The 17,279-nt window shown below is 45.1% G+C and overlaps 2 long non-coding RNA genes across 2 annotated transcripts in view; one reads left to right on the plus strand and one right to left on the minus strand.

Moving 5' to 3' along the window:
• Window positions 1-354: 354 nt before the first annotated feature.
• LOC142818792 (uncharacterized) lies at window positions 355-2,059 on the minus strand. Its single transcript, XR_012896444.1, has 2 exons — window positions 1,906-2,059; window positions 355-842 (listed from the first exon to the last, which is right to left on the minus strand). It is a non-coding gene; the product is annotated as an uncharacterized LOC142818792 (long non-coding RNA).
• The window catches only part of LOC142818791 (uncharacterized), a 36,622-nt gene continuing 20,370 nt past the window's right edge, over window positions 1,028-17,279 (plus strand). The window contains exons 1-2 of the long non-coding RNA XR_012896443.1: window positions 1,028-1,209; window positions 13,879-13,971. This is a non-coding gene — a long non-coding RNA (uncharacterized LOC142818791). The remainder of the gene's footprint in view (window positions 1,210-13,878; window positions 13,972-17,279) is intronic.

Genomic DNA, 17,279 nt, shown 5'->3' on the forward strand with positions numbered 1-17,279 from the left:
GAAGCTGGGAGCTATGATGTTGAACCGTATTAACATAATGTTAGCATAGCTATGGGTGTTTAGTGGCACGCAATCAGATTTGAAATGAACGTTGATTATAGATTGAGATTAATGTTCACATATTCATAGGAACACAATGAAAAGAGCAATTTCCTTTCTACTACAGATCAATGGTTTCCCCATTCAATTATACAGCTGTAATAATTGCATTATGCGGAAATATTTCTTAATGGCTTATTTCATTTGTTTTGTGTGTGTGTGTGTGTGTGTGTGAGAGAGAGAGAGAGAGAGAGAGAGAGAGAAAGAAAGAAAGAAAGAAAAATCTTTTGTCAGTGAAATCTGCTGAAGCCTGTAGACAATGTATGATTCTTTAATCACTGATACAAATTTGCAAGTGTTGGTTCTGCCGGTAATCTCTCATCTCTTTCTTCCCCATTTTCATGATCCTGTAGTAAAACCTTCATTTCCATTCTTAGCTGGGTCTATGGAGCTGGAACCCACACCATGCACATGTAACCCCCTTGGAAGCGTGCTTCCCTTTGTGTCCTATCCATAATGGAGGGGAGTCTGTTCAAGCAGCAAATAACAGCCTTTTAGCTCAAGCAACAGAGACTCACGCTTTCACCTCTAGAGGTCACCATTTCAATCCCTGGTCTGCTGGCAAGATGGCAGCTATTGCAGGCAGGAACCAGCCTGCTTGCCTCACAGCGGTGTATCATGTTTGTGTTGCAGTAGTCAAGTCTGGGTTACTGTTGTGCTCTTGGCTAGAGGGTTTGCACTGTGACAGTTGGAGATCTTCTCTGCATTGGTGTTCTTCCACCCATTCATGAAAAGTAGTCCCTCTAAAAACAAAGCAAAAAAAAAAGTAAATAATAGTTTCTCATGGTCATCTTACCTTGACATTGACATGGGCATAAGGGCTACATTGGGAGAGGCTGCTTCTTCATATTTCTCTTCAGAGGCTGGAAGAGTGACCTCTCCCATTACTTTTCTGCAAGGAGGAGGAAGGATTAGGCTGTGAGAAGCCTCCACTTCTCTTCATTTTGTGTAGGGAGATCAGCCTAATTTCCTTTCTTCAGCCACACCACCTCATCTCCATGCCTCACGAGGAGGGCAGTGCACAGAGGCAGTGTGCTTGAGGGAGGACATGAGTCTCGCAAGAGGGATTTATCTCCTGGAGATAGTTGTCTCCTCCGGGGAGTCCAAATGGTGAGTGAGAGGGATAGGCATGGGAAAGACGAGTGCACAGAGGGGAGCACAAAGAGAGAAGCTGTCTTTGCTATGGGGGAATCTATGCAGGGAAACAAGAGTTGACAGGACACTAGTGGCCTGAGGCCTCTATTCCAGATGTTTGGTAGAACAGAGCCAAGTAGTGCATCTGCTCCATTCGTGGCCCTGTCTTAAATGGACTCGCTTACAGATGTCACTGCAGAGATCTTTTGTTTGAGGCTTGTGCCAACAGGACAATATGATATGTCAAGACCTGGCTCTAATTGTAAGTACAGTGCATGATATAATTCTCAGCTAAATACTTCATACCTTGCACCAGGAATGGCCCAATGGGGAGAGCTCTAACTTGTATGAGATTTTCTCCTTCTTGGGGATTGATTCAGTAAGGAATTTGCACTTAACCCTAAGTGCAAGTTTATGGGCACTCCCCGGCCCCCCGCTTCATCCCAGCCTCTGGCAAAGGGGGCAGGGAGGAGAGAAGATGTAGTACAGTACTCCCTGTCATGGATCTATGCTACCATAACATTTCCTCATACTGACTGGCTCACCCCCGGTCTAGTGACACTGACTTTATGGTTACCTGCTGCAGACAGCCTAACAGATGGCAATCTCATTGCCCCCGAGGACATGTCTGGATCTTGTCTAAGATTGCAAAGCATTCTAGGCAGGGCTCACCTCTCTTGGTGTGTGTTTGTCTATGCAGCACCCAGCACAATGAGGCCTCCAGCCACTTGCACAATCCAGATAATAAATCCTAACAATTGACAGGAGCACCCCATGACGGAGTTTCACAGCTGGGCGTCAAACTGGCTACAGCTGCAAAAAAAGAAACTCGCATCTCATGTGAGAAAGAAGGGCTGCCAGTCAGAGTTTGCTAGAATTGCAGCATCATCCTTTCCCCTAATGATGCTGAGTCACCAGTTGGTGACCCATGAGCAACAATGAAGCAACACAGCCCACAAACGCAGCACTGGAGCCTGCCTCTCATTTACCCTCCTCCCCTGCTATTTTCACATCTGCAAGCAGAAGTGCTTTTCTTTATTGCCCTTCAGCATTAGTCACTAGTCACAAGAAGGGACAGACACAGAATACTTGCTGCTCACGTGCATTTTTACCATGCAGCAATGCTCTTTCAGGAAAGTGTAATCTTGGAAAAGCCACATCTGCCGGACAAGAAGACGAGAGTAATTTTCATTTTCTTAGGTCAGGTTGGTTTTTTTCTAGGGGCAGTTTAAGTTGTTAACCCTATCTGCATCCTTTTTCTTTCCCTTATTTATTGTTCTTTTTCAAGGGAATGACATATGCATAATGGTTGAGATTTTTAAAAGTAACTAGTGATTTCGAATGTCTCCATTTTTGGAGACCTCATCTGAAACATCATATGGGAGCCTATTTTTCAGAAACTATTCAGCACACAACCACAACCAGAGCACTTTTAAGGCTCCTCAAGTTGCACTCTCAGATATGGAGGCATTCAAAATCAATTGCCATTTTTAAAAATCATGGTCAGTATGTGCTTCTGCTAATCCCTGTAATGCACTTTAATCCTGGTTGGTGGGTGGGACACTCATATTGACTTTAATAGAGTTATTTTGGATTCTCACCAGCATAGCTTAGTCCAGAACTGGCCCTGTTGTGTACTACCTAATGCACTCTGTGGACAATATTCAGCTTTGATACAGGGAGATGCAACTCAGTTGACTTCAAGGCCTCTTTAGACCCACAGCCTGAAAATCCCTTTCGTATCTAACTGCTGTAGCTTATAGTGATTTATTAATTAAAATTCAAATTTGCTAAGTGCAGCTCGAGTGCTTAAATACCTGAAGCTTCAGAAAGAAATATGGTGCAGAGGAATTATATGTAGATTTGCTGATAAGAGGCTAGAATTTCTTTATTAATCAATTGCTGAATAGATGTGATGTCTTATAACTGAGGATAGAGGCACTTTGGGCCAAAATTGTTATCACTTTAGACAAAATCCCAGATTTGCTTGTCCTATGCTTGAACCCTCCTTGAACTTTGAGAAAGGAGGGATTCAAATCTAGAACGTGATGCAATGTTCATAAAACCAATAAAAAGATTCCCAGGTACTTCAGTGAGCTCTGGATCAGGCCCCTTGTGCTGATCCTTGCACCCAGGATCCATGTCTGTAATGCACTTGCCCAGAAACCTTACTAAAATGCAAGTTCAGAGACAGATCTGCATGCAGCTCAAAACATCACAACTGAGGCTCATCCTCATTAATTAGACCCTGACTTGTGAAGAAGAAGCTTTTCTAACACCCAGTAAATGAGACATTTTCTGAAATTAATGAAGTGTACTGTACTGATTCATTTTGTTGCTGTAAATCAATAAACTCTGCCAAACAAAACCACTGGAGGTTTGCCTATAGATCAGTGATTCTTGGACTTCATGGCAGCATAATCCCCTTTGGACAACAAATATTACTACATATGGGGCCCGTACTGTGCCATATGACGGGGCCAAAGCTGAAGCCCAAGGACTGAAGCCTATCCCCTGAGCTCTGCCAATAGGGGTCAAAGCCTTTGGGTTTTTGCTTTCGTTCTGGGTGATAGGATTTGGGCTTTGGGCCATGGCCCCAGCAAGTCCAACACCAGCCCTGGTGACCCCATTAAAATGAGGTCACAACCCACTTTGGGGTTCCAAGCCACAATGTGAGAAGTGCTGTTAGAGATTACTCGGACATCACAATCAATTGTGACAAACCTCAGAGGGGTAGCCGTGTTAGGCTGTATCCACAAAAGCAATGAGGAATCATCTGGCACCTTAAAGATTAGCAGATCTATTTGGGCATAAGCTTTCTCGAGCAAAAACCCAAAGCTTATGCCCAAATAAATCTGCTAGTCTTTAAAGTGCCACAGGACTCCTCGTTGTTTAAACAATGGTGAGTTAATGGCCAAGCAATGTTGTTCAATAGGTAATTTTCTGTAGCTTTACAGAATAAGCTATAATTTGATCTAACACTTGACCTTGGAAATGTGGAAAGGCAGTGTATGACATTGAACTCCTAATAGTGTAGGAGAAGCTGAAGTTGGATCACTCGAGGTCATAGTAACAAATGGGAGCTCAGAGGTCAAATTCAAGACAATATTGCAAATCTAGGGGAAATTACTTTCCCAGTAACTTGTGACATGACCTCTAGCTCCTATTAGTCTGAGGAGTTCTTGTCTGGCCATTCATACATTTATGTATTCAGAGTCCCCAAATTGCATATCAGGGAAAAGTTCTTTTAGCATGTTACCTATGCTGGATTATTTTTCCGATTGTTGTCTTTTTTCTGGGGGGTAGTTCAGTTTTCTGTAAAGCAATTTGTATGTTGATTATTTTGTCAGCCTACACAGAGCCTGATTCTGATTCCACGTCAGTGTAACTATTAATTTCAGTGGAGCTATCACACTCCAGATATATACTAGTTCAAAAAGGCCTTGTAACTGGATATTTTTGGACACATTCACCTTGGAGCATAATTGATTATTGAAGTAGGTCAAGAATTGCACATTGGAGAAATACCCTTACAGTTTTTAAAGATAGTTATTGTAGAATAGCTTTTCTAGAAGAATGTGAATGAATTTTGTAATTTTTTCCCACTTATTTACATTCATACTTCCCTTATCTTGTCTTTCACATGAATTAACCTCAAATTGCCTTAGGAAAGAGGAGGTATAATGCTTATAGATTATGGGTTTCAATTCCTGTAATTGCTTCTTTACATTTGTATTTCTAATTTCACAAATTAAACTTAATTGAAAACTGACTTTTTTCATCAGTGCTTGTATGAATCAAATGTCCTGAATGAGTTAACACTTCTGTTTCCCTCCTTTGCTTTATTTTGTTAGTGAACATATCCCCTCCTCTTCCCTTCCTAAAAATAACAATTGTCATCATAGAAATGGTTTAGATAAGGACACATTTCTGAATGGCAAACATGCTGATTGAACAGTGTAAATGTAACTATGTAACTAATATAACAGTGTAAATGTAACTAATCATTTTGCTCATCTATCGTTTATGGAGGAGCTGCCAATAGAAAACTTGATAGGTTTAAAAACAAAACAACAACCACACCGGACATTTCTTTTTCTCATGTAGTAACATCACAAGATAGCCGAACAGGCTCCTTAGGAGGTTCCTAGTTCTCCAATGAGATCCTCACAGGCAAGATCTTGTGTTCAGGAACCTGTCCATACAAGATCACATGTGTAATAATAGACTATTTTAGGAGCCACCTTAAGAATAATGTACTTTGTATTGGTATCATAGTCCGTGTCTCAAGAATGTGAACCACTGGTTGATGCTGTGTAGAGAGGACAGTCCCAAGAGATGACAAACAGAAGCATTCGTAGTATTAAGTCCCGTGAAAAAAGGCACACAAGAAGGGAAACCCACTGTCGCCTATAAAGAGTATTTGATAGTAAAGCACTGAGGAATTCCAGATTCCGAGTAACTAACAGAATGTGAATAAGAAGAGTCTCATTTCTAGCAGTTCTCTAAGGATGAGCACTGAGCAAATGCTAAGCAAGAAGTTCTCCAGAAATATTTGCAAGATTAGTAGGCACCACTCAGACACCCTGTGGCATAACCATAACCACCACTCACGACCCTCTTCTGTAACCGCTGCAGGCACTCAGGGTACAGCTAAGGATGTCCCTTAAATCATGCTGCCTTCCTTGGACATAAAGCTCAAAAGATGGACAGAGATGGACTCACATTCAAGTTTTTAGTGGGCTCAGAGTCCCAAATTATGTCAAACCAATCTGATAACTTTTTTTCAATAGAGTAGGTAGCAATTCTTGTGGATAGGGAGAAGTGGTATAGGTGGTATATCTAGACTTTAGTAAAGCTTGCAATACAGTCTTGCATGGCCTGTATTAAGAAATTAGGGTATGTCTACACTACCCCACTAGTTCGAACTAGTGGGGTAATGTAGGCATACCGCACTTGCAAATGAAGCCCGGGATTTGAATTTCCCGGGCTTCATTTGCATAAGCGGGGAGCCGCCATTTTTAAATCCCCGCTGGTTCGAACCCCGTGCAGCGCGGCTACACGGGGCTCGAACTAGGTAGTTCGGACTAGGTTCCTATTCCGAACTACCGTTACTCCTCGTGAAACGAGGTGTACTGGTAGTTCGGAATAGGCACCCTAGTCCGAACTACCTAGTTCGAGCCCTGTGTAGCCGCGCTGCACGGGGTTCGAACCAGCGGGGATTTAAAAATGGCGGCTCCCCGCTTATGCAAATGAAGCCCGGGAAATTCAAATCCCGGGCTTCATTTGCAAGTGCGGTATGCCTACATTACCCCGCTAGTTCGAACTAGCGGGGTAGTGTAGACATACCCTTAGGGAATTACAACCTAGATGAAGCTACTGAGTACAAAATTGGCTGGATAACCATTCCCAGAGAGTAGTTATCAATGGTTCACAGTCCTGCTGGATTGGCATAATGAGTGGGGTTCCACAGGGATCAGTTCTGGGACTACTTCTGTTCAATGTCTTCATCAGTGATTTGGATAATGGCATAGAGAGTTTGCTTTTAAAGTCTGCAGGTGATACGAAAGTGGGACTGGTTGTAGGTGCTTTGGAGCACAGAATGAAAATTCAAAATGATCTGGAAAAACTGGAGAAATGATCTGAGGTAAATAGAATGAAATTCAATAAGGACAAATGCAAAGTACTCGACGTAGAAAGAAACAATCCATTACACAGTTACAAAGTGAGAAATGACAGCCTAGGAAAGAGTATTTGGGGAAACGAATCTAGGGCTTATTGTGGAACAAAAACTAAATATGAGTCAACAGTGTAACACAGTTGCAAAAAAAGCACAAAATTCAGAACAAGTGGTTAACGAAGAGTCAGTACAAAAATGCCCATTTGCATGACTGCAAATCTACAACTTAATATTATTGATAATTGACATGATGATTAATAATAGCTTAAATGAAACATTGTACTCACAGACTTTATTTAATGGGATTTCTGCAGCTGCTGGGCATGCAGTTTGTGGTGCAGGAGTCAGGGTCGAGGTGTATGAGGGGCTCAGGGTAGGGGGTTGGGGTATGTGGGAGGTGCAGGAGGCAGGGCAGGGCACTGGGGGTGGGAAGTAGAGTTTGTGGGGGGCCCTGAGGCTGGATCCTTGGTCCTTACCTGGCCAAGGCTGGGCTACTGGACGAGGGGCTGGGCCAGCATCACTGCAGCCTGACCATGGCCTCCCATCCTACTCATGCTGCAGCGGGAGAGGGGCCACCTCCAGCCCTTCCTGCTGCCAGATGGGGGCCAGGCCACAGGGCCTGCCCCAGGCTTGGGGCCAAGGACAGGACACTGCAGCCAGATGGAGGCTGGGCCCTGATTGGGGCCTTATTGGCCAGGGTGCCGTAGCCAGAGCCCAAACCAGGCTGCCATGGCTGGTCTGTTGCAGCAGTTGCAGAGCTGCCATGGCTGGGTCACAGGGTCTGCCCCAGGAACACGGCAGCTGAGGACAGATCATGGTCGTTAGATGGGGCCTGGAGTTGGGCCAATGTGGCCACAGGGAGGCATCTGCCACTGCCAGCCTGTCTCACTATCCTGGCTGGGTGCGTGCATGCATCCCCTACTGTAGTGGTCCCCCACGCGGTGCCCGTGGGCACCATGGCACCCACCAGGCCATTTCTGTGCACCCGCCGAGTGATCGGGGCTGGCCACACCCACAGGCGCGGGGCGCATAGGCGGCGCTGGCCCCAGGCGCGCAGCACATGGTCAGTCCCAGCCCTGGGCATGCAGCAGTTAGGCTGCCCCACTCCCGGATGCGCGGCGCTAGGTGTATGCCAGCCTTGGCCCCGGGCATGTGGCGTATGGGCGGTGCCAGCCCAGGCGCGCAATACATGGGCAGCCCCATCCCCCAGGAGAGCAGTGCGAGGGCTGTGCTGGCCACGGGCTTGCAGCGTATGGGCGGTGCTGACCCGGGCACACTGCATAGGGGTGGCACTGGCCCCGGGCGTGCAGCACATGGGCGGCCCTGCCACCAGGTGAGCGGTGCATGAGCGCTGCTGGCTCCTGGGTACGTGGCACAGGCACTGGCTCTGGGCACGCAGCACATGGGCAATGGCAGCCCCGCCCCGGGAGTGCGGCACATGGGTGGCGCTAGCTGCAGGCATGCAGGGTATGGGTGGCCTCACCCCGAGGCACGTGCGCGGCCCCGCCCCCGGGTGCCCGGCGTGTGAGTGGCTCCACCCCAGGTACCCGGCATGTGAGTGGCCCCGCCCTCAGGTGCCCAGCAACCCCAAAAGGTTGGGGACCACTGCCCTAGTGCATGCCCTCAGCCGGCCCTTTAAACGAGAAAAGTGAAGCTGGTTTTTACCAGGGCGCACCACCTTACTTTCACTTGGAGTTAAAGATGCAATAGACCAAAAAAAGGGGGGGGAAAGAAACCCATCTTGACATGAGTAATTATACATTTAAAAAATGTTGAATTAATTTTTCATTTTAATTTAAAATGTTGCGTGTATTTTGGGAATGACAAAAGGGCCATATTTGGTTCCATACTGAGCCATATTTGGTTCAAGAGCCATAGGTCACTGACCCCTGGTGCTGCCATGAGTGCAGGGAACTAGACCCTAGAGGTCCCTTCCAGTTCTGATTCTATCAGTATGTCACTCACACCTGTTCACTGAATTAGGGAGACAGCTGAGCAAGGTTTACAAACCAGTGTCGTATGAAAGCTAAACAGAGTTTGAAGAAGGAAATCTTTAGTCACACCGGAGGTAGTTTTTTTGTATAAAACAAGCACAATCATTTCCACCCCTAATTAATTTGTTGAGATGTGCCCAAACTAGAGGAATATATCAGAATCCTATTGAACTCCAGAACATTTCAGATCTAAATCCAAACCATATTACACTGGTACATCTATATAGGATGGATCTAAAGGGAAACCCCTGGAAATCTGCAGAATTTGAGGCCTTGTTCTGACTCAGTATCTGAATTTCATTGCTCAGACTTAGCCTTAAAGAAATTAAAAGGATTGTTGATCACTTTGTTTAATAGAAATCTGCAAACTGAATTATGTTTTAGAGTGTACTACAATAGATTTCTAAGGCAGCTTTTAAACATCAGTATTGCAGGAATTCTGGTTAGGAATTATCTTTATTCTCAGTAAAATCTGCAAGTAATCTCTTGTATTGTCTTGTAACCTTTTGTATTCCAGACTTGAATTCTCTGCATTTCAGTTTGAGTTTTCTTGCTATAGAATTGTTTGTTCCGAAATGCTAGGTTTTCTTCCCAAGCATCCATTTGAAGGCTGGTGTGTCTCAGAGGTCTGTCCCTTTGAGCCATTCCTACTTTGCATGTATATCTTTTGCCCCTTATTCTGGGTATTCAAAGACTGTGGCTGTGTCTACACTGGGCCACTTATTCCAGAAAATCAGCCACTTTTCCGGAATAAGCTGCGAGCTGTCTACACTGGCCCTTGAATTTCCGGAAAAGCAACGACGTTGAACTGTACAAAATCAGACGCTATTCCGGAAAAACTATTCTGCTCCCGCTCAGGCATAAGTCCTTATTCTGGAACACTGTTCCGGAAAAGGGCCAGTGTAGACAGCCCAGTAGTCTTTTCCAGAAAAAAGCCCTGATCGCGGAAATGACGATCGGGGCTCTTTTCCGGAAAAGCGCGTCTACATTGGCCACAGACACTTTTCTGGAAAAAGGGCTTTTCCGGAAAAGCAGCCTGCCAGTGTAGATGCTCTTTTTCCGGAAATACTTATAACGAAAACTATTCTGTTTTAAGCATTTCCGGAAATTCATGCCAGTGTAGACATAGCCACAGTGTCAGCTTTGGCTGTTATGCTGATACAACACAAAGACATGGCTTTTTAGTTATAGTTTCTTCAGGTTTCAGAGTTGGAAAGGGCAGGTTCAATGTCCGCATGTGATGTCTTTTCTCTTAACTTAGTTAACACCATTCCCAGTGGATGGTGCCTACCACTAGATCCAGGCCCATGCTGTAGAACCAACTCCATCTGAAGATTGACCTATCTTTGCCTGTATCTATTGCTGGTGGCGATTCAACAAATAGAGCTAAGAACTAAAGAATGCAGCCCTGAAACTCAATGGGACAATGTATGAACATAACTTAAGCATGTGCATAAATGGCTGTAGAATGATGGCTTCAGCCAATCATTGTCAATGATTCAGCTATTGCACATAACCAGGTCTGCATTGCAGAGTCATTTACTTGGATGGATTTGGCCTTTTGCCACATTTTTGTATTGTATGCTGGAGGAGAGAGGCCTGGGTATGAGGATAAAGTACAAATTCTGGGCAAGACATTCTAGGTGAAGCTGAAACCTTCATAGTGTAGGTCAACACCATGAAAGAACAGCCCTTCTGCTGGAGTTGTACAAGCGAGCACCTTCTAACTGGACGGGCTGATATGTCACACCACACTGAGTTATGCAAACAGTTTTCACCTCCGCTCAGTAAGTTCTTGGCATCAATCACAACTGCCTCCTTCTTCACCTGAAGTGGTTTGCACAGAACTGCCCGTAATTCACCCACTGAGGCTCAGCAGCTCAGTGAACCAAATCACACCATCCCTGTGTGTTCCAGGAGGGAGTCATTGTTCCTTTCTCTGCTCAGAAGGGCTTGCGGAGATGTAGATAGGAAGCATACGGGGCAGACTGCAAGGTACATATAGGAACTGAACATGTTCTTGTTCATTAAGCTCTGGAGTTCTCCCTTTTCCTCTCTCCAATAGCAAGGAGGAGATAGAAAAAGGAGATCTCGGGATCAGCTTCTCTTCCAGCAGGCACAACGGTTCTTGACGTCCTGCTTGCTTTTCCAGCAGCGTCTCTGCTGCCCTGTGCACAAAGGAGATGAGGGCACTGGTCCTAACATAATGTTTTTCCCAATGAAGACTTTCTTCCTATCTTTTTTCTCTGTTCAGTTTAGTCTCCCGCCTACCTCACCATGCACACACCTACATAATGTGAAAGCCATTGCTGTTTATGGACTAAATCCTGACGTGCCTGCTCAGGCAAAACTCCTACCACAGAATCAGGCCCTGGGAACGGTTTGCATAATAAGTGAACTGCTGGGCTTACCAGGCACTTGCTGACAGATCCTGCAGGCAGGCACGAGAGAGCTCCCGAAACCCTTGTCAAGCCTCTCCCAGTTGGATTGCAGTGAAGAGGGGCAGACAGAATGGCCAAATATGGGCTCCAGTGCTTTCCAGCAATTCACAAAATCATAGAAGCCTAGGATTGGTAAGAGACCTCAGGAAGTCATTGAGTCCAACCCCCTGCTAAAAGTATGACCAAAAAGAAACAAAGGGGACACCCCTGCCACTGGAGGCACCAATCTCACTGCCTCTCGCGTGCGAAGCGAGCACACTCCCACGGGAGTGAATTCTCTTCACTGAACAAGATTCTCCCGTGCAACCCTAAAATAGAGGGGATGTGGTGGCAATGTAAGGGAGGGCAGATGAGTAGGACATGCTGTCCTCCTCTCTCAGTGCTTCTCATGAGGTTTTAGTTGAAACAAACACATATCAATCTGATGATTACATTGGCCAATACAATCAGCTTGGTGAGCAGAGTGGTGGGTACCTTTCAGTCTGAGAAGCAGCGATTGATAAATTCCTGGAAAAGCAGGCTTTGACTCAGTGAGTACCAACAATGAATGCTTTTTTTTTTTGTTCTGAGAGAAGTTTCCTTTTCATATTTCCCCCCAAGAATCTCCCTGGATCTGGGAGATACTGGGCTAAGCTTAGCAGATCAGAATGTTTTACTAGTACTTCCGAAACAGTCAAAACAGTAATGTTGAAAACAACTAAGTGAAACCATAGTGCGTGGTGGAGGACAGGCAGGAGAAATTTAGTTGATGGCGGAGGGTTAATATGTTAGTCTATTGCTGCTGAAAATCCTACTTTGTTTGCAAGTGAAAATAAGATTTATATAGTCTCAGGCTACTCCCCAATGTTCATTTGCCTATCAATAAACAAAGATATTTAACTGAGCAGAGTGTTTTGGGTAAAGAGTGGAAAAGAAAAGAATATTGCAGGTCAGGCTTGAGGTGTGCTGCTCGATCTGTGGAGAGTCCCACTGCAGGAGTGAACACATGATCAAAGCCAAATGAGAACATTTGCCACAAATAATTTAATCAATTAATTAAGTCTGTTTGTTTTCAGAATGGTCTTCTAGCTGATTGCACTTTCCTCAAATGCATTAGTTATTCAAATTCACTCTGATTTTTTTCCCTTTTTTTTTAAAAAAAATATATGTACTGGTTGATCATGGACAGTTCTCTGTGCAGATTTAATATTCAAAAATTAGAATTCAGTCTGTCCTGGATATTAACTGCTTGCACATCACATGGTATAATTTCTGATCTGTAATTAGATAGTATCCTTGTAATCCAGAAGAGGCATGGAAGAAACTTCTGAGGCTTTGGCTCTCTCAGGGAGAAGGCTAGATAAACAGGACAAGGGAGTTTTATACAGTTGTATAGCTTAGCTTTGGACCATCTTCATGCAAAAATTAGGCAACTGTAATTTCTTGGTTGGGTGATGAATTTATATTTTGTTTTCTCTCATTGCTTGACCGGAAGGGCTAGATTCTCACAGGAGCCTCAGAATTAAACAAGGAGCAAGAACCTCCCTTACATCTGATATAGGATACCGTGACCTTAGGCCCAGGCACACAAGAGAAGGCTGGCAGGAATTGTTTGGAGTCTTGGGTCCTCCCCTGACCTCAGTTTTCTTAGCTGCTATTGGCCAGTAAATTCCTGCCTGACATGCAAAGGAAGAAGTAGGGGAGGAGTGAGTGCACAAAAGGGTGTATGAAGTAAAATGTCATCCGTGGTCATTCCTGGATTGATGCAACCATACCACTGCTTTCTCAAGGGCTATGGCTAAGGTCAAACTAAATTGTGTGCATGCACAGCCTGAAGATTTGTTCCCACCAGCTCCCACACAAGTGAACATGGATTGGCAAAATGGTTGCAGTGATGATGAAAAAGGGGCATGAGCACAAATCATACATCACTTGAATATGAACAAGGGACAGTTTTTTCCCAGTACTTAGTCTAAACACAATGTTCCAGGGCCAGACTAAAGGGGTACTGCCAAAAATGTGTTGCAATAGCATTGATGGTACTGAAGACGTGCTTGGGAGAGCTGTATGGACAACATTGCACCTCACCTGCCTGTGTACAGTCTGGGTCGCTATCATCTGTACAGTTATATTAGGCATAACTTTAATGAAATCCAAATTTAGCAGTATAAATGTGATAAAAGCATATGGAAAATCCTCAGAGGCTAGGCCCATATAACATTATGCCTGGAGTGTGGTATTTTGAGGCAGCTGTTAGATGTATGGTGTAAGTATGCATGAAAATCCTGAAGAAGGTTTTATGGTGAGGAACACATGCTTTATTTTTGCAGTTTCACCCTTTTGTCAAATTTTATTTCTTCCAGCCCCTCACTTTCCAAAGAAAGCAAACACGTCCCATTTCCAGCTAAATGCTTATTCAGTGCCCGTCTTCTCCACAGTAATAGCTTTCTCAGATGGAAGATGTCGTGCTAGGCAGAAACCAAAGAAAAAAAAACCCCAGCAATTAATGGGCAGCATTCATTGTTTTTTTTTCCCCTTCATGTCTTCATAGTTAGCTGTCCGGTTGGCAGCACTAGGGGAAACCCTGCACTTGGATGAAGAGTGATGCATATGGTGAGCACAGGGAAATGAAGCTGTAAGTCAGGTAAGTAAGAACTGAACTATTTTTTCCTCTCTCTCCCTTCCCCTCCTCTTTTTTCTGGCAGTGATTTTAAAATATGTATCACAGTACTAAACACAGTCTCACTCCTGGTGCTTTCCTCCTTTGCCATTCAGCAACCGCTCCAAATAGCACTAAAAAACCCAAGTCCTTAATCTGATGGGTGTTTTTTATTCACTTATAACTCATTAGAAATATTTTAATGTTTTAATGAACTTGTCCACGAAGGAAACATGAAGGCCTTGACCTATACAACTAAGAGTATGGGTGTATGCAGTGTGGCTGTAGTCATGTTGGTCCCAGGATGTTACAGATACAAGTTGGGTAAAGCAAAATCTCTTGTTGGACCAACTTCCATTGGTGAAAAGCTGTGAATGGCTCAAACGCTTGTGTCTTTCCTGCACAGAAGTTGGTCCAATAGAAGACATTACCTCACTCAGGGTATGTCTACACTACAAAGTTAATTCGAACTAACGGACGTTAGTTCGAATTAACTTTGATAGGCGCTACACTAGCGCTCCGCTAGTTCGAACTTAATTCGAACTAGTGGAGCGCTTAGTTCGAACTAGATAAACCTCATTCTACGAGGACTAAGCCTAGTTCGAACTAGCTAGTTCGAATTAAGGGGTGTGTAGCCGCTTAATTCGAACTAGTGGGAGGCTAGCCCTCCCCAGCTTTTCCTGGTGGCCACTCTGGCCAACACCAGGGAAACTCTATTGCCCCCCTCCCGGCCCCGGCCCCCTTAAAGGGACATGGGCTGGCTATTATGCCCATGCTGGGTGCATGCCTGCCAGCACTCAGCTAGCAGACCCTGCACCTGGCACGGCTCGAGCCAGGCACCCGATGCCCGCCAGCCCTCCCCCTCTTTCCAGGACCAGGCTGGCGGCTCCCAGGAGCTTGCCCGGGACCGCAAGAGGCCATCCATCTCCAGCCTTCCACAAACTTTGGGCAGGGACACCACTCCTACCCCCTGGCTAATACCACTCCATGGACCCAACCTCCATCACTTGATCTCACTTCTCTTTAAACTCTGTTCTAGTTCTAGCCTTCACAGCCTCCTGTAGCAAGGAGTTCCACAGGTTGACTCTTTGCTTTGTGAAGAACAACTTTCTGTTACTAGTTTGAAGCCTGCTACCCATTCCTTTCCTTTGGTGTCCTCTAGTCCTTCTATTATGGGAACTAATGGAGAACTTTTCTTTATGCACCCTCTCCACACCACTCTTGTTTTTATAGACCTCTATCCTATCCCCCCTCAGTCTCCTCTTTTCTAAACTGAAAAGTCCCAGTCTCTTTAGCCTCTCTTCATATGGGACCTCTTCCAAACCTCTGATCATTGTAGTTGCCCTCCCCTCTCCCATCCTCTCTCTTCCCCTCTCCCACCTCCTTTTCCCAGTCTCCCCGAGTTTTGTTCAATAAAGAGAGATTCTATTTTTGACCACATGTTTTCTTTATTTTGTACATCAGGAAGGGGGGCTAGGGAAGGGTAAGTGGAAGGAGGTGAGGGAGGAATGGGGTATGAGCCCCCGATGGGGAGGACTGGGCTGGCTCTGCGGGCTTCTGGGGGTGGAAGCTCTCCTGCAGCCCCCCAATTGCCCCCTGTCCCCAAATGGCAGCCTGTGGCAAGTGCAGGCGGTCTGATGGCCGAGTGTTGTGATGTGCCCAGTGTGGGCACTCCGGGCACTCCAAGCCAGGACTGCTTTGCAAGCGGGGCACCCCTGAGAACTGTCTGTCCGGGGTGGGGGTCGGGACCCTTTAAGCACAGCCCTCAGCTAGCCTGAGGCAGCAGCTCCACGCTCTAAGTCCTCATTTGATGCCCTGCCAGCACTGCTTCCGGCCATCCTTAACCCCGGTTCAGGGTCCACTTAATGTGGACATGCTAGTTCGAATTAGCAAAATGCTAATTCGAACTAGTTTTTTAGTCCGGATGCGTTAGTTCGAATTAGCTTAGTTCGAATTAACTAATTCGAACTAAGTTAGTTCGAATTAGCGCTGTAGTGTAGACATACCCTCACCTCTCTGTAAATGCTACTGTAAGAATTGTACCACTCCAGTTTGGGACCCATGGGAGGGCAGGTTATGGTCACTTTGAAAATGTCACTCTGTGTATTCAAATTCACAGCTTAATTCACAGTAGCATAGATTGAGAAATACTGGAAGGGAGCTTTCCAACTGCAGGTTGAGACCCCCAAGTGGATCACAACCCCGTTTAATAGGATCACTAGGGCTGGCATTAGATTTGCTGGGGCCCGGGCCTGAAGCCAATGTGTGAGCTCTACCGCCCAGGCTGAAGTGGAAACACAAGAGGTTCAGCCTTGGGCAGCAGGGCTCACCTTAAAGCCCCCTGACCTGTTCAAGTGCTGAAGACCAAAAGCTTTGGTTTTGACTCTCCCTTCAGGAAGGTGGGGCTTGGGTTTTGCTCCCTGCCAGTGCAGCGGGGCTCGGCCTTCAGTCCCTCATCCCAGGATCATGGGGCTATTTTTGTGATCAGAAGGGGAGGGGGGGGGGGCGGGTCACAGTGCAATGAAGTTTGATCAATCCTATCTAGCTTATCCTCTGCCAGCACAGAATGGTGCCAAGGCTGTTCCATGGAAGTCAGTGACAAAGTGCTATTGAATTTACCGGGAGAAGGAATGAGCACTCTTTTACCTTGCTTTGGCCAGTCCAATTTTAAAATGTCCAGCAGTTAGACTTTTGCTACTTTTGCTACTTCCAGTGACTTCTTCTAATAGACTTGATTATAAGTTAGTTAATAAGTCTTTGTCAAATAATAACTGCTTACCTACTGCTAAATGAAATATGAGGGTAATAATGGCTCTATATTCTATATCACTCTAAGACCTCTAAGTATTTTTAAAACACTCAAATGACATTTAATTATCAGTGTGATAACTAGGTGGTTCTCATCAGATTCAATTGAATCATTATTATATATTTAATAAGTATATATACTCCTGACTATTTCAAGTTATTTACAAACAATAATACACGAAGACCAATTTTCTTTATGGGAGGGCCAAATACTCATCGTACAGACAAGGAATGTGTAACATACATGGGTTCAAGCCTGCTGTGAAGTGCTGACCACTCACATCCCCATTGAACTCAGTGGCATGGCTTTGCGCCTTGATGGATCAAGGAGATTTGGTCAAGGTCAATAGTAAATCAGTAGTAGAGCAGCTGTGGAATTGAGGATTCCTGGTGACGTGCTCTAAACACTCAATAATGTTGCCTCGTAATAAACTCAGATTATTGGCCACTATTAATGGCTAGATATGTAACAAGTAAGTGATCTT

This window comes from Pelodiscus sinensis, chromosome 18, assembly GCF_049634645.1.
Source record: "Pelodiscus sinensis isolate JC-2024 chromosome 18, ASM4963464v1, whole genome shotgun sequence".
Lineage (NCBI taxonomy): Eukaryota > Metazoa > Chordata > Testudines > Trionychidae > Pelodiscus > Pelodiscus sinensis.